Source organism: Artibeus jamaicensis, unplaced genomic scaffold, assembly GCF_021234435.1.
Source record: "Artibeus jamaicensis isolate MK-2021 breed Jamaican fruit bat unplaced genomic scaffold, CSHL_Jam_final contig_332, whole genome shotgun sequence".
Taxonomy (NCBI): domain Eukaryota; kingdom Metazoa; phylum Chordata; class Mammalia; order Chiroptera; family Phyllostomidae; genus Artibeus; species Artibeus jamaicensis.
Genome location: NW_026521788.1, coordinates 32,747,885 through 32,775,385, shown reverse-complemented (window position 1 = coordinate 32,775,385; position 27,501 = coordinate 32,747,885). Strand labels below are relative to the sequence as shown.

At 36.9% G+C, this 27,501-nt stretch overlaps 1 protein-coding gene across 4 annotated transcripts in view; it reads right to left on the bottom strand.

Moving 5' to 3' along the window:
- Positions 1-27,501, bottom strand: part of NRG3 (neuregulin 3) — a 1,193,746-nt gene that overhangs the window by 1,054,103 nt on the left and 112,142 nt on the right. The gene's annotated exons all lie outside the window — the stretch shown is intronic.

The window sequence follows — 27,501 nt, the reverse complement described above, 5'->3', positions numbered from 1 at the left end:
GTATGGCGACTGTTAATATAACAAGAATGGTTTGCATGACGTCAATGCAACCTGGTGGCAAAGACGATTGTACTGTAATGCACATCTGTGAATAATGACATCACTCTACTAGTCACTGGGGGCCATAGACACCTTTGAGTGAGCATGTGTACTGCACGGCTGTCACATTCAAACTGACTGAATGAGTAGAAGAACGAATCTACATCAAATTTTGTGTTAACCTTGAACACATTCTTCCATGGAAACTATTCGGATGATTCAGAAGGCTGCAGGTATGGACAACAGGTGACTGGTTAGCTTTACCACAACAATGCACCTGCTCATGCATCCTGTCTCCTGCAGGGTTTTTTTTACAAAACATCAAATCACCCAGGTGATTCAGCCTCAAAAGCCCAGATTTGGCATCCTTCAACTTCTGGCTTTTCCCAAAACTAAAATCACCTGTGAAAGGGAAGAGATTTCAGACCATCAGTGAGCTTCAGGAAAATGCAAGGGGACAGCTGATGGCAAGTGGGAGAACTGTGTGAGGTCCCAAGGTACCTACTTTCAAGGCGACTGAGGCATCAGTGTCCTATGTACAATATTCCTTGTATCTTATATCTTCTTCAGTAAATGTCTCTATTTTTCACATTACATGGCTGAGTGCCTTCTGGAAAGACCTCATAGTTTGTATTAAAAACTGTGCTGAGCTCTTTGAGGACACAAAGACAATCCTACCTCAGGTTATACCCTCAAACAACCCACAGTTAGGGAGAGATTATGTTCAAATAAGTCAAAGAAGATAACAAGCGCATTTAATAAAAATCATAAAACTGTGCTTCTTTGACATTTATTATGGCCCAAGTAGTATGTTATATATGATACAGATATAATCTTTAAGTTTTTTATTTTTAATTACTGTTGAAATATATTAATTTCAGGTATACAACACAGTAATTAGACATCTATATACCTTATGAAGTGATCAGCCTGATAAGCCTACTATCCATCTCACACCAGGTAGCTAATACAATAATATTTACTATATTCCCTATGCTGTCCTTTACATACCTGTGACTATTTTGTAACTGTCAATTTGTACTTAACCCTTTCACCTTTTTACCCTCCTCCCCAACCCCTCTCCCATCTAGCGCCCATTAATTTCTTCTCAGTAGACTCATATACATAATCTTAAACCTACCAAATATTATAAGATCTATATCTATATTCACTTCTATTTCACAGATGAGAAAACTGAGGCTCAGAGATATTAGTTATCATTCTGAAGATCAACATGGCATAATGGTATGTAGTAGTCAGAATTCAGAGCCCTCCAAACACAGCTGTAGGTCCCCATTTCACTTTCTTAACAATGGAGATAAGAGATTCAGCCAGTTCTCAGGGGAGATGGACTATTCTGATGTCTTAGCAGTTAACTGTTCTTGGAGGAGAAGACATGAGCTGAGTACTTAAACATGGACAATGTTTGCACATACAAAGCTGCAAGAGAAGACATTCCATAGTGACCCTGTATGGAAGGAAGAAAAGCACAGCACAGAGCCAGATGCAGAATAGAAAGGGGCTTGGCTTAGCTGGAGCCCAAGATACAGACAGACTATAGGCTGGCACAGTGTTAGAAAGGCAGAGAGCTACCACATCACAGGAGATCCCAAGTGCTAGGATGAGGAGGCTGCCTGTACACTACAGGCACTATGGGGCTCAGAAGGTCCCAGGAGATGAGCGAGCTGGCCAGACACAGTACAGGAAGATGAATCTGATAACTACACAAAATGAGGATATTTAAGTCTCTTATAGCTTCATAAGGTGAGCAACCTTATCCAGTCAATTCACAGAAACTTTATCTCATTTGTTAGAGAATTTAAATATGTGATTTTAAGGAAGAGTGATAAATTATTTAGTATATGTTTATTTCAAACCATGCCTCTGAGACAACATTTATGCTAGATACCATTTTAGATGTACCCAGAATTAGCCTCAGATAACTCACAGCATTGCATTACTTGATAATGTTCCAAAATAATGATGTAGAAAATTCAGACTTAGAAAATTACGCCCTATATACACACAGGCTCACCCACACAACAATCAGATTCTGTCTTCCTTCCCCCTTTCTCTCCTTCCACTCTCTGTCTTTCTGTTCTTCCTTCCTGCTTCCCCTGACCCCTCTCATTCCTCTCCCTCTTATTCTCTCTGTGAACATGTTAAGTTCAGCATTATCACTAAATACAAACATTAGCAGAAAATGCCCTCTCATTTTCTAAATATGAATTCATCATAGATATATGAAATACAATAATAACCAATTGGCAGAAACATGTAAAATCCTGGTCAGAATAAAGCATTTTGTACCATTACATCATATTGCGATGCTATTAATTTTTCATTAAGCATATGCTTCAATATTCTGACTTACTATATTGTGACATAAGGTGACATATGAAGGAAATGGAGATCCATAAACCACTTAGTTATCTCATTTCAAACAATGATATTGCCAACATTTTCCTGGAATGCTAAATGACAACAGTATTAAGGGATACATCGCAGACTTCATGATATGCATAATGGAACATTTTCATGTCTTTTATAGATATTATGAAGTGCCATCAATGCTTCAAACAATAGACAGAATGCCCCGATAAATAGTCTGTCCCTACTGGCCATGAGATGCATTATCTTTTTGTCACAAATAAACTAAACATTGTGTGATATTTTAAAATTTTTCCATCATGTTAACACTCAGACAGCTGTCCTCTTTTTATTGTAGAAATCTGAAAAAAATACTCTTTAGCTAAGTCAGTCATACATTGGAAAGAAAGAAAAATTCTGAAAGGCAGATATATAGGGTCACATGCAAGTCAGGCAACAGTTTTCCAGTTAAGAGTGTTATGTGAAAACAATTAAAGTCCCTTTAGCCACATTTTAATGGGGACCATCAGTACCAACAAAACCAACATGAGCACCTGTGTCGAGATAAGGCATCAGTGAATGATCAGAAATTACAAGGACTTGTATAAGATTGGAATAGCAAAAAGTCACAGGGAAACCTATGGAAGGAGGTAAGCTGTCTCCCTCTCCATTCTCAATCACTTTCCACCTCCTAACAATCCTGAGAAGTAATTGAAAGAACATGATAATGTTCCATTGTCATCCTTAACCTGAAAGACAAAAAACAGTACTCAGGGGCAGCTAACATACAAGTTTTATTAGAAGTGAGCTGCCTCCATTAATAGGGAGTCACAAGAAACAGAACACATAATGTCAGGCTTCCCCCAAGGCGTCCCCCAAATTAGACAGCCACAACAGCACAAGAGCTAAATGCAGGGACTTCCTGAATTGGAGTCACATACAGTAGTCATTCCTTCCAGAGTAAGCAGCCCCCAACATGCATGAAACCAAGTAAACAAACTGAGAAAGATCAGTGAATCTATGAGAAGATATAAGAAATAGGGACTGTTAAGAGAATGGAAGAAATGCCTCTCTCCAAAGTAGGTTTTCTAAAAAATATATGAGAATATAGGAGGAAAGTGCTATTGTAATTACCTTCCTTTATCTCATACACTTGCATCACATAATAACATAATATAAAATTCACTACATAATTATATTGTTTCTATGAAATGTGAAAAGTGAACAAGTAGAAGAAATGCTTGTGTTAGTTGAAAAACACAATGGGAGAAATTAAAGATACCTAGTTAAATATTAGGAAAATCAAACATGTGAGAACCCTGAAGAAATTCATCTTGAGCTCAGTGCAGAATGATTAATACAAAAACATACTGTGACAATGGGACATATGAAAGACATATTCAAGAGACCGACTTCAGACAAAAAAGAAATCTGAGAAAGAGAAAAATAAAGAAAATGCAGTTATCAGAGAAATAATAAAAATTAATTTTCCTCAGCTAAAGACAGATTTGACATTCCAGGGCAAGATTCAAGAGCTACCACAAAAAACAAATTTATGAGAAAAAATCATTAAAATTAGGCCCTTATCTTTTATTTCCAAGATTTAAAAATCCTACGGGTATACAAAATGTAAAAGAGGGCAACTTCAAAAGAAACTAAACTAAACTGTACTGGCTTTAAATTCGACTTTTATGCCAACCAGCTACCAGAAAGCAATAGAATTGAAAATACTCCATTCTTTTAGAACAACAAAAAAAAATATGATGCAAGAATTAAACACCCACTCAGCTCTTAATTGCTAATGTATAAGAGCAACTTTTGTATAACAAAAGTTATTACATTATATGCAAATTATCTCAAAGTATTAAACATACTTTCTGCAGAGTAAAATATTAAAGGCATATTTTGTCAAACTTAGAGAATAGATGAAAAACTCAAGAACTAAAAAGTCAGGTTTGAAAAGAAGATAAAATAGCAAAGTTGATAAGCCATATCTTTAAGCTTAATAAAATATCAAAAACATATCTTCAAATAACTATTTTATATATTATAGTAAGAAAACTACATAAGTAATCTTCAAACTCATAAATAGAAAAATGCAGTATTATTGACATAGAGATATGAAGATACCCAAGAGGAATAAAAAGCATGTTAAATTACTGTTTTACATAGTAAACATGAAAGCAAATAACCTCAGAATTGTGGACAATTTAGGGTTAGTTTTCTTTAATTGTGAAAAAAATGATCCCCCATAGACTACTGATAAGAAAGAAACTATTAGGGCTTTAAAGACCTTAGTTCTGCATGGCAATGTAGAACAAAAATCTTAGAAATGATAATATTCTTTGAACCAGAAATTACACTTCTTAAAATGTTCGGTGAAACAGTTTAAATTAACAAAACTGAGGAAACAACAGGAAATTGGCTAAATGAAGAAAAAGTGTTTCACGAGAATAAGGAGAGCACTGGGAAAATCTTCACACTATATTAAAATGGGAGGTGCAATAGGCCACTGAATTAATGCACCCGAAATTCAAGTTGTTCGCTTCATTATATGGCACAAAAATTTCTACCTGTTGAACAAGGAACATGCATTACTTTTACAAAGAAGACGCATTAATATTGCAAATGAAATTATTTACAAAAGTTGTGGGGTAAATCAAAAAGCACTATAAGTACTCTTCTCTTTCAATGGAAGTGGTTTGATCTTGTGGATTTGAAACTAGATTTGGAATTGGAAAGTGAGGACTTAAATCCCAGTCTCAACTACTTTTATATTGATATCATGGGCAAGTAATATCCCTTCTCCAGGCCTCAGTTTTCCTCAACTGTAAAATATTAATAACACACTGCATCTTTTCTACATTCTGTGTTGCAATGCTAAATACAGGGAAGGACAAAAGTACTAAGTTTACAGTTGTTCATGTGGGAAAAGAATTATGATTCTTACAATAATTTTATTAACTCAAAATAATGTCACAATGCATCTGTACACCTATTTTTGCCCACCGTTGTATGTCAAGTGACCAAATTACATCTAAGGTTTTTTTTTAACTTTCTTTTGTAAAATGGACAAAATGATAGATATTAGTCACAAAACATGGGTCTTGTATCATTCATTTCTAGTCTAGCTTACTTCTTTAAAGTGAAGACAAAAGTATTGCTTTCTAATAGTAATATGGCATTTCCTAAAGTGTGTACTAGGGTCTCAAAATACCAGTACCTATTATAAGGGCTTTATGATACAAATCATTTGGGAAAATACAGATTATTGGCAGGTTTCTTTACTTCAAAGTTCACAGAGACTTTAATATATGAATGAATTCCTGTCCCTCCAAGGGGGTTAAACTTTTGACCATTGATCTCTAATATTACCTGGCCCACTTGTAAGACTCATATTCAAAGAAACACTAGAGTATAGGAGTTGCTGTCATCTGGAGAATGACAGTAGTAAATCACAGCATGGCTGTGACAATGGAGTGAGAACCCCCAAAGTAAATGAAAAGACAAATACAGTGAGGTGACAAGAGAGCTCCGAAGAAGATGCTAAAGAGAACCTTTCAATCTCATTCACAGCTTTAGAAAATAGACCTAAATTAATAATTGTTTAAATATGCATTAAATAAATTAGAATAGTGGAAAGAACCATTTTTGGTAGAAATAAATTGTTTCTCTGAGCTTAGCAGAATACATTGTACCGGAGGAGAGAGGGGAGGGAATTTCAGGGGAAAAGGGGAAGGATTTACAGGAACTAGTATAAAGGACACATGGACAACAACTAAGGGGGGTGGAAATGGGAGGGAGGTGGGGGCAGGGGTGGGAGGGCTGGGATGGGAGTAGAAGACAGAATACTGTAGGTGAAAAATAATTAAATAAATAAAAAAGAATACATTATTTACCTGAAACTAAACTTACTTATATTTATTTTTCTCATGTGCCAAAAAAAGAGACCTAGCCAATGATCTTTAACTTTTCCCAGCAGTGAAAAATGGGAAAAAAACAGGAAGGCAGATCCATTGCCAAGGATAGCGCATACCTCTTCCCACTTATAGCTAACTGACCTTGGTTGACACAGCAAAATCCACTCTGTTGTACAGCCAAATGTCTTTAAATGAAAGTGTGTTTCTAAATTGTAAACCAACATGCTGTCCACATGAAATCCTTGATTTCTGATAAAGGAAACATATAATCAAAAAACAAAATAATTTTATTCTACAAAACTATTTGCAATTGCTAGATTATTCATAGTTTCCATTTTCAATCAGCTTTTTATAATGAAAGATATAACATTTTTACTTGCATTAATTATATTTAAAAACCTAAAATATGGTTTTGATTTCATCACTTGGAAATAATAATAGCTATTGTTCAGTAAGAAAATTCCAGCCAAGTTACATCCATAACTAAACATGACATATTCTCTCAGTATAATTTCAGAGTTTTTCTATTATGATGATTAGAAATTATGATGTAATATATTATTTTTCATCAATAATCACAAAAAGTATTGGTCTTTGGAAATTTACATAGTTCAACCTGAAGATTTAAAATTTACACTTTAAAAATAGTAAACGCTGATGATATTATTTTGCTTACTATGAAATTAATAGCAAAAATGCAAATTAATTTTTCAGAGATAATTATTTCCAGTATCCTTAAATTCCATTAGATAGTACAGCAGTCCCTCCTTACCCACAGGAGATACATTTCAAGACCCCCAGTAGATGACTGAAAAGGAGCATAGTACTGAACTCTAAATATATTATCTTTTTCCTGCAGCTACATATCTATGGCTTAAAAGCAGGCACATAGACCAATGGAACAGAACAGAGAGCCCAGAAATCAACCCAACTCTCTACAGTCAATTAATATTGGACAAAGTGGGCAGCAACATAAAATGGACTAAAAATAGCCTCTTCAACAAATGGTGTTGGGAGAACTGAACAGCTACGTGCAAAAAAATGAAACTCGAGCACCACCTTACAGCATACACCAAAATTAATTCAAGGTGGATAAAAGACTTAAATGTAATCTGTGACACCATTAAAGTCCTAGAGGAGAACACTGGCAAGAAAATCTCAGATATTTCATGCAGCAACTTTTTTACTGATATGTACCCTAGAGCAAGGGACATAAAGGAAATAATGAACAAATGGGATCTCATCAAAATAAAATGGTTCTGTATGGCTAAAGAAAACAGTATTAAAATAAAAAGACAACCAACTGTATGGGAAAACATATTTGCCAATGATACCTCAGACAAAGGTTTAATCTCCAAAATATACAAAGAACTTACAGGACTCCACTCTAAGAAGACAAGCAACCCAATTAAAAAGTGGGCAAAAGACTTGAACAGGCATTTCTCCAGGGAGGACATACAAAGGATCCAGAAACATATGAAAAGATGCCCAATATCACTAGCTATCAGAGAGATGCAAATTAAAACCACAATGAGATACCACTTTACACCAGTCAGAATGGCCATCATAAACAAAGCAACAAACAACCAATGTTGGAGAGGTTGTGGAGAAAAGGGGACCCTAATCCATTGTTGGTGAGATTGCGGACTGATACAACCACTATGAAAAACAGTATGGAATTTCCACAGAAAACTAAAAATGGAACTGCCTTTTGACCCAGCAATTCCACTGCTGGAATTATATCCTAAGAACCCTAAAACACCAATCCAAAAGAACCTATGCACCCCAATGTTCATAGCAACACAATTTACAATAGTCAAGTGCTGGAAGCAACCTAGGTGCCCATCAGTAAATGAATGGATCTAAAAATGATGGTACATATACACAATGGAATTCTATGCAGCAAAAAGAAAGAAGGAGCTACTACCCTTTGCAACAGCATGGATGGAAATGGTGCTGAGTGAAATAAGCCAGGAGTTGAAAGACAAATACTGTATGATCTCACCTTTAACAGGAACCTAAACAACAAAACAAACAAGCAAGCAAAATATAACCAAAGACAGTGAAATAGAGAACAGGGGGACAGTGACCAGAGGGGAGAGGGGAGGGGATTTTAGGGGAAAAGGGGGGAGGATTTACAGGAACCAGTATAAAGGACACAGGGGCAATAACTAAGGAGGGTGGAAACGGGAGGGAGGTGGGGAGCATTGGTGGGGGTGGGATAGGAGTAAAAGACAGAAAACTGTACTTGAACAACAATTAAATAAAAAAATAAAAATAAAAAAAGTTTAATTTTATTAGGTATAGTAAGAGATTAACAATAACTAATAATAACATGAAAATTTATTATAAGTAAAATAAGGGTTACCTGAACAGAGCACTCCTACACTGTGACAGTGAATCTGACAACCCAGATGGCTACTAAGTGACTACAGGGCAAGTAGTCTATATAGTGTGAATATGCTGGACAAAGAGCTAATCACATCCCAGGCAGGACACAGCAGGACGACAAAAGATTTAATCATGCTACTCAGAACAGTACACAATTTAAAACTTGTAAGTTGCTTATTTCTGGAATTTTTTTTCATTTAAAATTGAAATGACTGCAGTTGACCATGGGTGACTGAAACCACAGAAAGCAAAACCATAGATAAAGGGGGACTACTGTAGTCTAGACAAATTAAAGCATGCTTTGATGAGAGTTTGACTTAGGTCTCATCTTTATCTTGTGACATAACTTATAACAGAGTTTTATATGAAAAACTCCATAACTTTTTCCATTTCCATTTTCTGAGTCAAGGAAGGTTAATCAATCATAATGTCTGTAAGAAACTCAGGTATTTGGGGAATACCTGAGCCTCCAGATTATATCCACATTAATATTCTACCATAGAATCCTGTGTTGACAAATCACTGTGGTTTTATATTCCACTAAACACCAGATTCAGTTCTCATTAGCACCTTCTCAGCATGTACTTTGAACTGGAGTATTTACTAGGTGCCATGTTCTGTGCTCAGCTATTAAAATTTCTTGTCATGTGATTTTTCATAAATTATGTGATTTTGAAATCATGAAAACCATTTTCTAAACCAAAAGGGTCACAGAGCAAATAACCATTACTGGATCCATTTTGCAAAGCAAAAGATCATTTATAAAAATTGTATATTAATTCCAATTTAAAAGAACTTATGTACCCCTATGTTCATAGCAGCGCTACTTACAATAGCCAAGAGTTGGAAACAGCCTAAGTGCCCATCAGTAGATGAGTGGATTAAAAAAGTGTGGTACATTTACACAATGTAATACTATGCAGCAGAAAGAAAGGAGAAATTTCTACCTTTTGTGATAGCATGGACTGAACTGAAGACTATCATGCTAAATTAAATAAGCCAATTAGTGAAAGACAAACACAATATGACTTCACTTATAAGAGAAATCTAGTAAACAAAATAAACTAATCAACAAAATAGAATCCTCTGGTTCATAGAATCACAGAGTAGACTGACAGTGGTAAAAGGGGGGAAGGGGACTGAAAGAATGTGAAGGAATAAGCCAAGGAATATATATATATATATACACACACACACACATATATATATATATACATACATATAGGACCTATGGACATGGACAACAGGATAGGGACTGACTACGAAAGTGGGGGGTGTGCTGGGTGAAGGGGAGCAAAGGAGGAAATAATTGGAACTGTAAAACATAAAAATTTTAAAAATACATTAAATTTTTAAATAAATAAATAAAACTATATATTGAAAAGTGACCGGTAGTAAAATAACCAGCCTTAAAAGTTTCTGTCAAACAGGTATTTCTCACAGCAAGCCATTCCCAGTTCTATGAATCTCTTTCTAGGCCTATACCATAACATACCAGGTGTGCTTCACTTTTGCTCAAAACATTATTTCTCCAAACGGAGCCACACAATGCAGCTTCTCAGATTTTTGACTCAAACTATCTTCTCTTCCATGTTCTAGCTGCAAATGCAATGAAAACTTGACTCATTTCAACCAACTTAGTGTTTGAAAAGCAAGAGTTCAATAGCTAAATTTGCATTTTACTAATATTAAAGAAAATACTAGATTTATTTTCATTACATTTTTAGGAATATAAAAGAGTGGATCAAAAAACTCTGATACATTTACACAATGGAATACTACACAGCAGAAAGAAAGAACTCCTATAGACTGAGATATAAAGAGTAAAGACAAGGACAATTAGTTTTTGCAATACAAGCTCCATCACAAACACTTTCTCAATAAACTATTCCCCAAGCATTTTCCACTGTGTATCTTTGATCTTCAGTCTCTTTATCTAGCATCATTCCCCTAGGAATGGACACCCCTAGGTGTCCATGCATGATGTACAGCTTCCTTTTTTAAAAAAATCTGCTCTTGACTAATGGGCCTCCTTCCTACTTAAGTCCATTTCTCTGCTCTTCTTCATAGCCAATCTTCTGAAGAGACTTTTCTGTGGGGGCGACTTTCCCCACAAATCGCCCCCGTCCACCACAGATGAAAGTAAACACTACCAAGACACGATCTGCTTGGAGAGGAGAGGTGGCCAGTTTCTCTGAGGTTAAAAATAAAAGGCCTCGAGGAGGTCAATTTCTCAGAGGAAAAAGGCCTTGAGCCCCTTCTTCCAGGGGCTTTTATTGGGCGGCAAAGATCAAACAATAGATAACATTTCAAAGAAATCTGAGCATTTAGTCTCAGTCAGAGTCTGTCAGGAAGGGAATTTGCAAAAACTTTAGGGTTTCCTACTCAGACCCTTAACATAAGAATGAAATCACTCTTAGTAAAGCAGGTTTCACAGGATTTTTAAGAATTCTTTGTGATGCCAGATTTTTCCCTGGATTCCACTCTAGCAAGGCAAGGAGCTGCACCCCTCCCCATCAGGTTTTCAGGCTTAAATGGATTAGAGCCAGGAAGCACTTCTCCCTGAGGACATGGGGACTCCAGCTATATCACATAGCCAGGGGGCAAGGGTCTATTGATCACTCTTTGTTGCAGCCCCCCAAGTCGTTTCATGAAGGCCTCCCAAGTGATCAAGTCTGGCTTAGGTTGCCCCTCGCTGTAAGGAGACTTACCCGTCATCGACTTCTAACCGTGCTTTGGGAGCAGGGAGGAAACTAAGGCAGCATTCACCACCAGAGACAAGCTTTTGTCTCCTGTGGCTCACATTCTGGAGGTCACTTGCTCATCCTTAGCCATGGGAGGTAGTTACAATTCCTGAAACCAGGCAGAGCAGTCCCCAACACTTTTCTACATATCTTTCTCTGTTTTCTAACCTTCTGTCCATTCCTTTACCTATTACAGCTTAGTTCATGCTGACATCTCTTTAGAAGAGCATCATTTCAAGGTTAACAATAACCTTTCTACTCAATCTCTCAGCAGCATAGGCACTGCTGATCCATTCTTTTAATTTTCATTTACTGATTTTTAGAGACAGTGGAAGGGAGAAAGAGAAACACTGATTTATTTTTCCACATATCTATGCATTCATTGGTTGATTCTTGTATGTGCCCTGACCAGGGACTGAACTCACAAGGGTGGCATATCAGGACAATGCTCTAACCAACCAGACTATCCGGCCAGGGCTGATTATCCTTTTTTATTGAACAGCTCAGCTCTAGATTTGACCTCTACCTCCCCTGGGTTTAATCCCTGTCTCACTGTCACTCTCAGGTTTCCTTTTCTGTCCAATTTCTAATGATTATCTTAAAGTGTGATAATGGGTCCTTTTTTTTTCTTTTACTATCTATATTCTTTTCCTAAGTCATCTCATCATGGATGTCCATATGCTGATAACTCATGTTTATAGCTCCAACTCCAGACTAGCTTATTGAATTATATTCTTAGCAACTCCACTTAAGTTTCTAGTAGGCATCTCCAATGGAACTCTTAATTTTCATCAACCAGAATTGTTCCCCTCTGTTTTCCCAATTTTGTCCATAGCAACATCATCTATTTCTGTATCCAAAAATACAGATCATCCTTGATTTGTCCTTTTTCTATCACTCTGCCATTTAATGTCTTCAGAAGGCCTACTTGATTCACTCTACCACTACACTACAATATGTATTAAATATAACTTCAGAATCAGGTTTGCTCCCAACACCATAGTCTGGGCCTCCATAATGTCTCACCTGCATTACTTCAACAGTCTCTTGACTTGTTTCTCCTCTTCAACACGAATCTCCTATTCATCCATTCTTTATGTAACAGCAAAAGGTGTTTCTTTTTTATTAAATACATCTGGATTTGGAAGGATTATTAGTGGTTTGCATGGCACTTAAATAGATCCCATGTTCCTTACCATGGCTTTATAAGTCCACACATTCTCTGGCCCTTTTCTAGTCCTCTAACACCCAGCCCCATATTCATTACTCCTCCACTCACTTCTATGTTTCAGCCACATTGACCTTCTTTCACTTCATCAATCACATCATGCATTTTGCTGGTTCATGACCTTGTCACCTGCTCATCCTTCTTCTGGAAGAGCTCTTTACTCCATTTTTTGCAAGGCTTCCATTCTCCCTCCTTCAAATCTCAGGTTAAAAGTAAACTCATAAAGGCCTTTCCTGATCATTACTTAAAGCAGGTTCTCCTCCATTTTTGTTTTCTATCTCACCACAGCATCTACAGTCTTCATTCCATTTTTTACTGCTTGCAGTTGTTTTATTCATTTCTCAGCTTATCAATGTATCCCTTCTGTGTAACTTCTCCCCAGCTGGAATGAAACTTTCATAAAAACAAGTTACTTTTGTCTACTTAGTGTTATACCCTGCAATGTACACACACTTATTCGGGGGTGGGGGAGACAATGTTCTACTCTGGACTCTGTACCTGAAAGACTAACTAAGGTTCCATTATAACATTCTGTGACTCATGGTATAGAAAATTTCATCTAGATACTCTGCATTCATGTATGACATACTATTTCCCTACTGCATTTATTTAAAAGGGACATGCAAAGTTTCCAGAACCTTTGACAAGAAAAACAGATGGGTATTAACAATAATAATAGTAACAACCACAAAAAATACCACCAACACCACTAAGAGCCACCCATTCCCCTAACTAGAAAAGAAAATATGAAAGTTAGATATACTTGGTAAAGAAAACTTGATTTCCTCTCATTTTCTTTTCCCTTACAGAGGAAGATATGTCAGTGAGTGGCACTAACATAGCTTTTAGAGCCCTGATGCTCTGAGATCATGCTCCATTATTTAACTAGTTCCATGATATAAGAACTAGGCTAACTCAGGCTACCTCTCTGAATCATCTACTCAAGAAAGCAGGAATGGCAATACTTAGTTCAGAGCATTTTAGTTAAATAAATAACAAATCGCTACTCTATCACCCTTGGACACAGATGATATATTAAAATACATATTTTCTTAGTTTATTAAACATGTGATTTTAACCCAAATATCATCTTAAGTTATTTACTATGAGACTATTCTTCAGTAACAACCAAATAACTGAATATTATACTTTGATTCATATGTGTCTCTGTTTAGTACTATTACAACAATCAAAGAATGTTGGTATGATACAGTATATAGATATGACTAGGAATAATATCTGATTAATTTGAACATATCAAAAACATTTTAGTGAGTTTCATTTAATAAAATAAATATTTTTCACTGAATTTCTCAATACATGCATAAGATGCAGCTTAATTTTTTTGGATACCAAAGCTTTGAGATTAATTTAACAAGTGATTTTTAAGGAGCTCATTATTTATTAGCTTCTATAACTTTCTAGTCATATTTGCTGTACTCTCACACTTGTAATTCATATAAAATTTTTCCAGTGCCACTTAAATTGATCAACAATGTTATTATCCAATTATAAAATACATTTAATCAAGTCTTAGCTATGTCACATATGCTGCAAAAGCTATTTGCCATGCATATTTGACATTAACTAGACACTCGATACATTTTGAAATGTCAGTTCTTTCACCAGCTGGTACCACATACCTATTCTGGACTGTATTAGTGCAGTGTTCATTGCTGGTGAAAGTTATACAATATACTATATTAACAATACAACTTAAAGTTTTTCTTTTCATCAGATAATTCATCATTAAAATATAGTATACACCATGGTATCCATACAGGCTAAAATATAGTTTCAATAGTTATTTACACCATTTCTTCTTTTGCCATGCAATAAATAACCAACTAATTAGTAATAGGAATTTCTTATTCATAGTTGTGAAATGAATAAGACACTGTGCCAAAGACTTTGCATGTTTTTCCTTCTTCAAAAATAAAAGGCTTATTAAGTAATCTTTGTTTCCAAGTATCATTTTAATTTTTAAAGTTTTAAACTGTTATTAGCAGAAAAATCATTAAAAATACATAGAAATATTTCATTTTCATTGCATTTTGTGTATTTGATTAAAAGCTTTCATTTTAGTACTTGCACTGAGTAGGCTAAAGAAGTTTCTTGTCATTTTCAAATAGATTTTTTTAAATAGGTTTTCAATTCCTTGCTTTCTCCCTCTCTTCTCCTTCTGGCAACCCACAGTGAGAATATTAGTTTGTTTGACATTTTCCCAGAGAGTCCTTTTACTATCCTCATTTTGGGGGTTCTTTTTCCTTTTAGCTGTTCTGACTGGATGTTTTCTGCTTCCTTCTCTTCCAAATCACTAATTTGATCCTCTACTGTTGATTCCCTACAATTTATTCTTCATTTCAATTATTGTATTCATTTCTGATTGTCTTCTTTTATATGTTCTATCTCCATTTGTTGTTTCTTATCTTTTTGTTGAAGTTTTCACTGAGATCACTGAGCATCCTTATAACCAGTGTTTTGAACTCTGCATCTTGTAGATTGCTTGTCTCCATTTCATTTAATTCTTTTTCTGGAGTTTTGTTCTGTTCTTTTAATTTGGGACACATTTCTTTGTCTCCTCACTCTAGCTGACTCCCTGTAGAACTGTTAAGTCTACTTGGTCTTGGTACAGTGGCCTTAAGGAGTAGGCATCCTGCTGGGCCCAGTGGCACAGCCTCCCTAGTCATTCAAACTGGTTGCTCCAGGTTCGTCATGCTCTCCTGTTATTGTCGAGCCTTGATTGCTGTTGAAATGTCAATAAGAGGGACTTACCCCCAGGCCAATTGGCTGCAAGGACTGGTCACAATCACTGTGGATAATCTGCTATGTAGGAGGCCAACCCCATGACACAGGACTGGCTTTCGCAGGACTTTGGTGCCAACTGAGCCTGTCCCTTGTGAGTGAGCCCCATGGAGGTGGTTGGGTGGTTCAGTGGAAGGACCTGAAGTTGTTCACCTGGTTCACTGGTTCTGGGAACTCCAGGTTGCTGGAGTGTCAGACATGGTTCCTGCCTTCAGGCTCTGTGCAGAGAAGGCTTATTAAAGGAACAGTAATCTCTGCCTACACTTCTTTCTGAGAGAAAGCTGCCCTTCCAGCCACTGCTGGGCAGTTCAGTGGTAAGGTTTATTTCTGGTTCCTTTCAAACTCCTGTGAGTCCAAGTAAATGTGCTCACAGGCTCTTTAAAAGAAACACCTAGGATTCCAGAAACCCTCTGTCAGCCACAATCCCCACTGGTTTTCATAGCCATAAGTTATGAGGACTTCTCTTCCTGGCACTGGAACCCCGGTGTGCCCTAATGTGGTTCTAGGACTCCTGGCTCTGGGGTCGAAATATTTCTCTCAATCGTTAGCAGTCAGATGTGGGTGTGAGACCATACTGTTTTGTAGCTCTGCTCCCTCCTACCACTCTCAAGGAGGCTTCTTTTTATATCCTGTTATAGACTTCTGTTCAGCTAGACTTCAGGTAGTTGTTCTGTAGTTTAGTTGTAATTTTGATGTAGTTGTGGAAGGAGGTGAGCACAGTATTTACCTATGCTGCCATCTTCACTGAAAGTCCTGCCTCCATACTTTTAAAAGTCATCATTCTTTCCTTTTAGTAAGTCCATCCACTTTAAGACCCATTTATACTCTATTAAAATGTTGCAGTTGTTGCAAACTCAATAATATTCTTTCTGAAAAGCACTCAAACTTTAGAGCCCAAAACTTGATTGAAATTATCAACACTTAAACAGCAAAACAATTCCTGGCTTAGTTTCATAATTAACAAGTAGTTATTTTAACATAATAATAAACAGTACCCTCTTCTTATAGTGATGATCAAATTGACTCTCACAGGCCAGAAAAATCAAATGAGAAATTAATGAAAAAAGGATAAAACAATCATTCCTACTTAGTGGGTACAATCAATGGACTCTCTCTACTAATTGGGTCTCTCATATTGTGAGTTAAAATTTGTTGCAGTAATTTTTGTCAAGTGTGCAATTCTTGGTAAGCATTTACACAAATATTTTCAAGCTAAACTGTAGTATATCACACTGTTCTGTCCTGTTCTACTCCACTTTTGGTTTCTTTTTAAAATGCTGATTATAATCTACAAAGTGGATGTTATGAGTCATTCATGGATCACAACCAGCACTTTCAAAAGACATGCTTTGTGCTTCAGTAGACTCTAGATGATGAGAAGAAGCATAAAAAGTTCATACACTTAGAACTTGGACTTATCACATTGAAAGTGCCTGCTTTAAACACAATCTCTGGCACTGTTTCACCTCCCTTCTGCGTATTTCCCATGCACTTTCCAATCACATTCCCAGAGTTTTATCTCTATATTTACAGTCACTCACTGAGTTAGGGTTCTTTACCATAAGGAAAGTTTATTTCTCTAAAAATTTTCATAACGTGTTAGAATATTAATGGTACTCATTATACAGACTTTAGTGGTTGTAAATTTGATACAATTGAGAACTACAAGGAGATCTTAGAGTTGAAATTCTGAACCCCTCAAGATAGTCTTGGGTTGCTCTGATCACAGGCTTGGCCCAGGTCACTTCACAACAGCTCACAGTGTGGCAATGTGAAACCTTACAGCTGATATGGTAGTTACTGGGTAAAAGAAACAGGCTCTGGAATCAGGCTTTCTGGGTTCAAATCTCTTTTTTCTTACTGCTGTGCTCACTTTCCCTCACTTTAAAATGAGGTTATAATAATATTTATCTCACAGGATCATTTATGACATTCAAATGTAAAATATACAAAGCATTTAGAACAGCCCTGGCATGTGGTAAACACACAATGGATGTTAATAAATGTGTATTTATATATTGTTCCTTAATATGTCCTGTAATGCATCTATTATTTATGAAAAACAAAATTTAAAAGTTATGTCATATTCTTTTATTTTTCTTCTATTATTAGCACATCTTTTATAAAACCATCTCCATAGGAACTTTGCAGTTAATATATTTCATCATCAATTCTTTAGACTCTTACTTGTTTATGTATAGTAATATACAGATATAACTCTAAGTCAAGAAATCAAAGGAGCTACATGCAAGAAAAGATTGAATGAATACAAAAATAAATTATATACATAGTTATTCAGAGAAATAGACCAGAGATGCTTTGGAAACAGAGGATAATGCAAATATTTATGTATGTGGAAATATTCACAGAAAAGATAATACTTAAATTGCCTGAAGCATGAACATAAGTTTGGCAAATGAGAAAGGAGTTCAAGAAACATCACAGAATTTTAAGCAGGAAAAAAGTTCATATTTGGAATTTATAAGAAAATTTTAGAAGGAACGTGGAGGAGAGTTTAGAGGGAATGAGGTTAAAAACAGACACAATTTAGAAAATGACAAGAATATTTAAAGGGAAGGATGCCAAGTTTTAAACCAAGGCAGTAAGACTGGGATGAAAATAAGGCAAAATTAAGAATAACTAAGGAGCATGAATTAACAGGAGTTAGTGGTGACAATCTACAAAGCAGATGATAAAAATGAATGCAGGAAAATTATAAGATTTTGAACTTGACTGATGATTAATGTGATTGTGTTAGTTTCCTATTGCTACTACAACAAATCACCACAAATCTGGCTTAAACCAACACAGATGTATTTTCTTACTGTTCTCTGGAGGTCAGAAGTTCAAAGTCAGTCTCTGAATAAAGTCAAGGTATCAGTAGGGTTGGTTCCTTTTGCAGACTCTGAGGAAAGAATATGTCTCCCTAACCTTTTCAGCCTGTTTTTTATAGTGGCTGCCTGTACTCCTTGGTGTGTGGCCCCTTCCTCTTCCAGACTAGATCACTCCGATCCCTGCTCAGTCATCACTTTGTCTTCTCTCTGGCTCTGATTCTTCTTGAATTCCTCTTATAAAACCCAATGTGATGACATTAAGTCCAAATGCATAAATTGAGATAATTTCTCCATCCTTAACTTAATTACATATTTGACGTCATTCAGTCATACCAAAAACATTCACGGGTTCCGGGGGTCAAGATGTGAATATTTACAGGTGCCATTATTCAATGTTCCACCGTGATAAAATAAAATTCAATTAAGGGAGAAAAGAGGTTGAGTTAATATGAGCTCTGTCATATTTTAGATGTCCTTCCATGTGGAGGCAGGTATTTCTAAAAGAGACAAAACACTAAATTAGATTACATAAACCTTGCTGGAGGCAATATAACTTCACACTATATCAATAGCACCTAGTCTGAGACCTGGAATATAATAGGTAGTAATTACTGGTCTTATAAGAAATGAAGAATAATAAAACCAATAAATCAGTATTAGTTTTAAGAAAGTTAACAGGGAAGATTTAGATGTCGACTGTCTCACACAAAATAGTTTCCCAAACATGTCTGAACGTTAAAAGAACAAATGTCTAAATATGAGATATTAATGCTATTGAAGACAAGTCATAGAAAGCATACTCAGTAAAGAGAATGGCAGGCAGAGCCTTTAAGGCAGCCAACATCTAAGGAAAGGAGCAGTTTCTGTGGGCTCCCAGTATTCTAGCACAATTCTGATTTTAACTACTCCATTTGTGTGATATTCCTAGCCCAGCTACTGGTTCAGTTAATATGATCACAGACTGTGTTCATTTGTTTCTGGACTTGGATGTGGTGTTGAAGTGCCAATGAATTCACAGGCAATTTAGCACTATCCCCTGCTGTGGTCCATCTGTATCCAATGGGCCAGAGAGCCAAAGCCCATCAGTTTCTCTACCCATGGTGGCCACTCCACATGGCCCTTCTCACCCACTGCCCAGGAATCACGGAAACAAGGTTTTATAATAATTAAGATACTGCATCATTCTTAGTGGTGTTGTTATAACAAAGTGATGTAGGCTAAGTCTCTGCTTCTATGTTATCATCCCTAACCTTACCATTTTGTTAAACTTATATTGTTCATTTAATAGTATAATGGACTAAACTGTGTTCCCCTGCCCCACACCAAGTTCATATATTTAAGTGCTAACCCCAGTACCTCAGAATATGATTATTTTAGCAGAAAGAACCCTTAAAGACCCAATTAAGTTTAATAAAGGTTCTTACCATGTGCCCTAATCCAATCTATCTGGTGTCCTTGTAAGAGGAAGAAGTGGACACACACAAGAGACATCGAAGGTGCGCAGGGACATAGGAAACGCAATGTAAGGACGTAGCTAACAGGTGGCCATCTGCAAGCCAAGGAGAGAGGACTCAGAAGAAATCACACCTGCCTTGATCTTGTACTTCCACCCTCCAGAACTATGAGACAGATTTCTGTTGTTTAAGCTACACAGTCAATGGTATTTTGTTAAACTTTAATTTGCAGCCTGAGCAGACTAGGATAGATTTTGGTACAATGAAATGCGGTGCTGCTGTAACAGTACCTACAAATGTCAAGGAAGATGGCCTTGGAATGTGGTAATGGAAAGGGGCTGGAAGAGTTCTGAGGCACAGCCTAGATTGCCCTGAAGAAGCCGTTGGCAGGAATATGAAGGTTTAAACGTGTTTTGTTTGAGGCCTCAGGTGAAAAGGAGGAATGTATTGTTGAACATGGGAGACAAGGTGATTATTCTTATAAAGTTATAAAGTTAATCCTTATTACAAAGAGGGCAAAGGACTTGTCTGAGTTTTGCTCTCATGTTTGTGTTTGAAACTGAAATTGTAAGTGAAGAAGGTGGATATCAAGCTGATCAAATTTCAAAGCAAAGTGTTGGAGGTGTTACCTAGTTTATCCTTATTGCTTACTGTAAAATGTGAGCAGGGTGAAATAAATTGAAGAGGAAATTTTTAAGCAAGAAGTAAGCAGAATTTTAAGATTTAGAAATTATTTAGCTTGTCCATAATAGAAGAAAAAGAAAAAGAAGGAGGAGGAGGAAGGAGGGGAGAGAGAACATGCTCTGGAGAGAACAAATGTGTGGCTGGACAAAAATCCTGCAAAGAGATCACAAGTGTGACTCATGGACCTAATCAACTATATCAGCAAAAGACAGGAATAGAAATGAGGCTGTGCTAGGAGAAACAGTAAGCTTGGACTAAGGGGGCAGACATGAAACAAAATGAAGGAAGGCTACTGGGATTCTACAAGACGGGACAATAGAGCTATCTCCCTGCAAACAAAAACGTGGGTGTCAGAGAATGACCCTGAAGGCTACTCAGAGATCCACAGAAGTGCTCTGACAACTATGTTCCCAGGCCAGGAGGGTAAGGCTGTCTCCTTCCTGTCAGAGAGCAAGGCCATGAAGGCTGCTGCTACTCAGGGCATCAGAGTGGTACACTGCTGCCCAGGACCAAGATCACACTGTTGGGTCAGGGGGCCCAGAAGTGAGGCTGATAGCTGGAGGGTCCAGAGGACAATGCATTGAGCCAAAGAGGATTATTCTCAAGCCCTCATTATTATGGAATTTGCCCTGCTATTTTTGGACTTGCTTGGGACATCTTAGACCTTTCTTCTTCCTAATTGCTACCTTATGAATATGACTACCTATCCTGTGCCTGTTCCACCATTACATTTTGGAAGAAGATTATTTGTCTGGCTTCACGGGTTCACAACTATAGAGAAATTTTGCCTCCAGATGAATCACGATTTGAGCCTACCCACACTTGATATAGGTATTTAGCTGAGATTTAGGACTTAGAGTAGATTTCTGAATGAGTTAAGATCTGGATTATTGGAATGAGGGTAAATGTATTTTATATACGACAAGGACATGAATTTTGGAGGTGGAGTGCTATGGACTGTATTGTGTTTCCCTCAAGTTCATACACTGAATCTCTAACCACCAGTACCTCAGAACTGGAAGTATGACTACTTTCAGTATGACGGATGACAGTATTTGGATGCAGGTCTTTAAAGACGTGATTAATTTAAAATGAGGCCTTTAGATTGGGATCTCAATTAATCTGACTAGAAAGGGGAAACTTTAATCTAATCTGAATAAAGAAGAAAGTGACACACGAACCGACTTCAGGGATGTGCATGAAGAGAAGAAACACCATGTGGGGAGACAGTAAGAATGCAGCCATCTGAAAGCCAGGGAAAGAAGGCCTCTGGAGAAACCAACTCTGCCAACACCTTCATCTTGTACTTCTAGCCTCCAAGGCTGTCAAAAATAAATGTCTGCTGTCAAAGCCATGCCACCTATGGTATTTTGTTATAAAAGCTCTGGAAAATTGATACAAATAGCTTGCAGCAAACAAGAATTCTGAAAACATGAGACAGGTTATTTATTTATTTATATGTTTGTTTGTTTGTTTGTTTATTGGGTTTGAGTCTTCTTATGGTAAAGTATCAACTCACCACTCTCCTTGAAAAAAAAGTTTATCTTCTTTTACTTTTAAAATATAGGACCTCAAAGTCATGTTTCAAACATGAATGTTGGAAATAGTTTAAAAAGCATTGTGTTTTATTTGTTCAGTTTAAATGGTATTTTACTGTTCTTATCTTATTCTCCTAATAGTCATGTGACATAGAAGACAGGACAGAGAATAGTGCATTCATTAATTGACGGAGTTTGTAAAAAATTAACTAATTTGCTCAAGTTTACGAATATAGTAAGTTGACAGAATAAAATCTCAGACCCATGTGTTTTAATGTTAATCCACTAAAGTTCAAGAATTGAAAATATCAGATATTCCATGTAGCAATATTTTTATCAATATGTCCCCTAGAGCAAGGGACATAAAGGAAATAATAAACAAATGGGATCTCATCAAAATAAAAAGCTTCTGCACAGCTAAAGAAAACATCAGCAATATGAAAAGGGAACCAACCGTATGGGAAAATACATTTGCCAATGATACCTCAGACAAGGGTATGATCTCTAAATTACATAAAGAACTCACACAACTCCACTCCAGTAAAACAACCAATCCAATTAAAAAACGGGCAAAGGATCTGAATAGACACTTCTCCAACAAGGACATATAAAAGACCCAAGACATATGAAAGGAAGCTCAGCATCACAAGGCATCAGGGAGATGCGAATTGTTTGTTTTGCATTTTTTTTAGGTTCAGTTGTGAGTTGGTTTTGTCATTTTACTGTTCACATTTTTATCACTTTTTTCCTAAATAAGTCTCTTTAACATTTCATATAATAAGGATTGGGTGATGATGAACTCCTTTAACTTGACCTTATCTGGGAAGCACTTTATCTGCCTTTCCATTCTAAGTGATAGCTTTGCTGGATAGAGTAATCTTGGATGTAGGTCCTTGCCTTTCATGACTTTGAATACCTCTTTCTAGTCCCTTCTTGCCCGTAAGGTCTCTTTTGAGAAATCAGCTGATATCTTATGGGAACTCCTTTGTAGGTAACTCTCTCCTTTCTCTTGCTGCTTTTAAGATTCTCTCCTTATTTTTAATCTTGGGTAATTTAATTATGTTATGTCTTGGTGTGTTCCTTCTTGGGTCCAACTTTTTTGAGCCTCTCCGGGTTTCTTCGACATGCATGTCTATTTCCTTTGCCAGAGTGGGGAAGTTTTCCCTCATTATCTTTTCAAATAAGTTTTCAATTTCTTGCTCTTTCTTCTCCTTCTGGAACCCCCATGATTCGGATGTTGGAATGTTTAAAGTTGTCACAGAGGTTCTTATGCCTCTCTTTTCTCTTTCTAGAATTCTTTTTCTCCTCTCTCTCTCTCTCTCTCTCTCTCTCTCTCTTTCTTTCTTTTTGAATTCTTGTTTCTTCATTCTGTTCTAGTTGAATGTTTATTTATTCCTTCTGCTCCAAATCACTGATTTGAGTTCTGGTTTCCTTCCCGTTACTGTTCGTTCCCTATGCATTTTCCTTTATTTCACTTTCCATAGCCTTTACTTCTTCCTCTATTTTGCAACCATACTCAATCATTTCTGTGAGCATCTTGATTACCAGTGTTTTAAAGTCTGCATCAGATAGGTTGGCTATCTATTCATTGCTTAGTTCTATTTTTGGAGCTGTGATTTGCTCTTTCATTTTGGCCATTTTTGTCTTAGTGCACATGTTATGTTGTAAGAAACGAAATCTTAGGTATTCACCAGGGCAGGGCAACTCATTTGGCTCTGTTGTGGTGATGTATGTCAGGTAGGGGTCAAAAAGGGAACAATGCCACTTGCTTAGCTTTTGCCCCACTTCCCTCACTACCCACAAGCAAATTGGGACCTTCTGGTTCTGATTTCCCGGTGGGTAGGTTTGTGGATGTTCTAAAACCCTGTGGGTCTCTCCACCAAACTCTCCTGTGAGGCTGGGAGTTCCTCTTATCACCACAACCCCAACAGGTTTTTACAGTCAGAGGCTTTTTAGGCTTTATTTCCTTGGGCTGGAACCCTAGGTTGCATGGTCTGTCTTGCTCCCCAGTTGTCCCCCTTTGTTTATCCACACACAAGTGTGGGACCACCTGGTCCACCAGCCACCGCCTCACCTGCCCTGGTCCTTCGGCTATCACCTTGCCACACATCCTCTCCACACCAGCTGCTGGTCTCTGCTTTTCCTACCAGTCTAAATGAATGGTTCTTAACTCCTTAGTCATCAGACTTCCACACAGTTCAATTTTTTGGCAGTTTTGGTTATTTTTTGTTTTCAAATTGGTTGTCCTTTTGGTTGTGTGAGGAAGTAGGGTGTATCCAGCTACACCTCCATTTTGGCGGGAAGTCTTGAGACAGACGCAAATTAAAACCACAATGAGATACCACTTCACACCAGTCAGAATGGCCATCATAAACAAATCAACAAACAACAAGCACTGACAAGGTTGTGGGGAAAACAGAACTCTACTATATTGTTGGTGGGAATGCAGACTGGTACAATCACTGTGGAAAACAGTATGGAATTTCCTCAGAAAACTAAAAATGGAACTGCCTTTTGCCCCAGCAATTCCACTACTGGGATTATACCCTAAGAATCCTGAAACATCGATTCAAAAGAACCTATGTACCCTAATGTTCATGGCAGCACAATTTACAATAGCCAAGTGCTAGAAGCAGCCTAAGTGCCCATTAGTAAATGAATAGATTAAAAAACTGGTACATTTACATGATGAAATACTACACAGAAGAAAGAAGGGGCTTCTACCCTCCACTGACAGAATGGGTGGATCTGGAGAGCATTATGATAAGTGAATAAGACAGGGCGGGAAAGACAAATGCCATATGATCTCACCTATAAGTGGAACCTAATCAACAAGACAAACAAACAAGCAAAATATCACCAGAGACATTGAAATAAAGAACAAACTGACAGTAACCAGAGGGATGGAGGGAGGAGTATAATGGGAGGAAGAAGAGGAAGGGTCACCAAGGAACACATGTAAAGGATCCATGGACAAAGTCAAAGGAGGGAAGGATTGAGGGTGGGAGGTGGAGGTGGGTCAGATGGAAGAAAGTGGTGGCAGAAAATGCAGACAACTGTACTTGAACAATAAGAAATGTAAAAAAATAATAAAGATTAAAGAGAGAAAAGGGAAATTGAAAGAATTGTCAGTCCTTGCCAAAACAAACAAACAAATGAACAAACAAACCAAACCAAACGCAACTCCTACTTGTACAAAGAAGCTCAGGTTCTTTATCAAGACACATTCAAAGACTCGAGAAGCAAAATGCTATAAACCCAAATAGAATATATAGCTGATTGAGAACATATCTTACATATGTGTATATAAAATTTATTAACCCTGGGGAAGGTGAGGGGAGAATGGAGTAGTATGATGAGTCACTTTTCTAGCAAGGGTGGGCCTGGCTAACTCCCTGTCCCATGTACATCTGTGACCTTCCAGTGCATTCTTGCCCTTCTCATGTTTGCTCTGACTTCGGTGGCCTGTTTGCAGAATACATAGGAAAAGGTGCAGTGACAGGCTGACTAACTGTAACCAGTGATAAACTGTCAACTAATTTATTCAACTTTTCACTTTGTATATGGCAAAATGCATTTTAGCTGCCTTGAATGGAATATAGGTTATTTTTGTGAGTCCAGAGTGTAGTTGCAAATATGACCCCTGTGAGTTTACGCAGGTGATTCTCTAGGGGTGCTCAGGTTGTACTTCATCTAATCTAGTATCACAACACTCTGATGTTGTCTGTTATTATGAATAAAATCACTACCTACATATTCCATTTGCAAAAATAAAATCCAACACTGCCCTAGCCAGGTAGCTCAGTTGATTGAAGCATCATCCTATACAACAAAAGGTAACAGGTTCCATTTCCAGTCAGGGTACATATATGAGGACACTGACTGGTTCTTTCTCCCATCAGTGTTTCTCTGTCTCCCTTCTTCTCTCTCTAAAATCAATAAATTTATTTTCAGGAAAAGAATAAGTAAGTAAATAAGTCAATACCAAAATAGCAAAAAGAAAACTAAGTGGTACAAATTACATGACAGAGGGCCGTTACCAAGATGTATTTCAGTCCAACTGGGCTTGCATTTTACCTCATTTTAAATTGTTCCTGTAAATTGTTCAGACACCTGTGGACAGTGCCCCATAAAAATGTTCCCATTCATTATGAGCAAAATTTTGGAGTTTCCTTTTTCTGATTAAGACACAGGGTGGGAGCCCTAACCACCGCAATAAATTGCATTAATCTGGCAACTTCATCAGTCCACTGATTTGATAAACACTTACTAAGAATATGCCATATTCCAGGAGCTGATGTGGCTGCTAGAGAAAGGACAGTAAGATCATTAAAATCTGACTTTCAGACACACACACAGCTTCAGGATGCACACAGTAAATGAAGAGCTACCCTGCATTGCAGGTGAGTGAAATTATATAGATACAAAGACTGTGACAAGAGTGTGAGGGAGAAAACATTCAGTCTGGGGCAGTAGGTGGGGGTCATGAGAATGTACAATTTTTCAGATTTGAATGCCATGGACTGTTTTTTAAGTACAAGAAATTAAATAAAATGCTGCAATAGCATCTATTGTATACTTCAATTCCTCTATAACTAATTACAATATTCATACTAAAATTCTGGGTACTCCGGGATTACCCAGAAACTGAGATTGTAAATCAAGTGTGAACAGTACATTAAATATTAGGGAGGACCCTGAGACATAACTAAAAAAGATTTTTGTGTGTTTATTGTGTGAGATTATAAGAAATGCTTTTAATTTCACTTTGTTGCACCATCTGTGTTAAAAACAAGCAAGCACAGAGACCACAGTCTATCTGTCCTTTCCAATAGGGCACTAGCCCTGAGTGTCCAAGAAATAATTGTCTCTAGCATTACACACTTATCAAGAAGTGCTATTTCGCTGGCTTAAATTAGTCTCTTCATTTGGGTACAAAAGTTTATATATTCACACCAACACACATCTGGATACCTCTATCTATATTTATATAGATAGATGTAGATACATATACTAGATTATATATTATCCTGTTACGATATTTTTATATTTTAAAAAATTAGAGTTTATAGTGTTCTTTATTGCTCTATTTAAACTCTTATATCCACCTGCTATATTTTATTGTCATGAAGAACATCCTTTAACATTTCTTGTAGTGTAGGGTGTGCTGGCGATGATGCTTACAGTTTTTGTATGTTTGAAAGCCTTTATATACCTTTATTTTTGAAAAATATTTTCCTGGACAAAATAATTCTGGGTTGATAGTTTTTTCCTTCCAAGTCCATGAACAAATTTCCCCACTACTGGCATTGTTTCCAATGAGAAATCCTGTATCACTCTTTGTTTGTACACAATGTATCCTTTCTTTGCTGGCTATTTTTAGAATTGTCTGTTTTAACACTTGTATTGAGAAATCTTATTACGATGTGTCTGTTTTAGTTTCCTTTTGTTTTCTTGTGTTTGGGGTTCACTGAACTCCTTAGAATTGTGGATT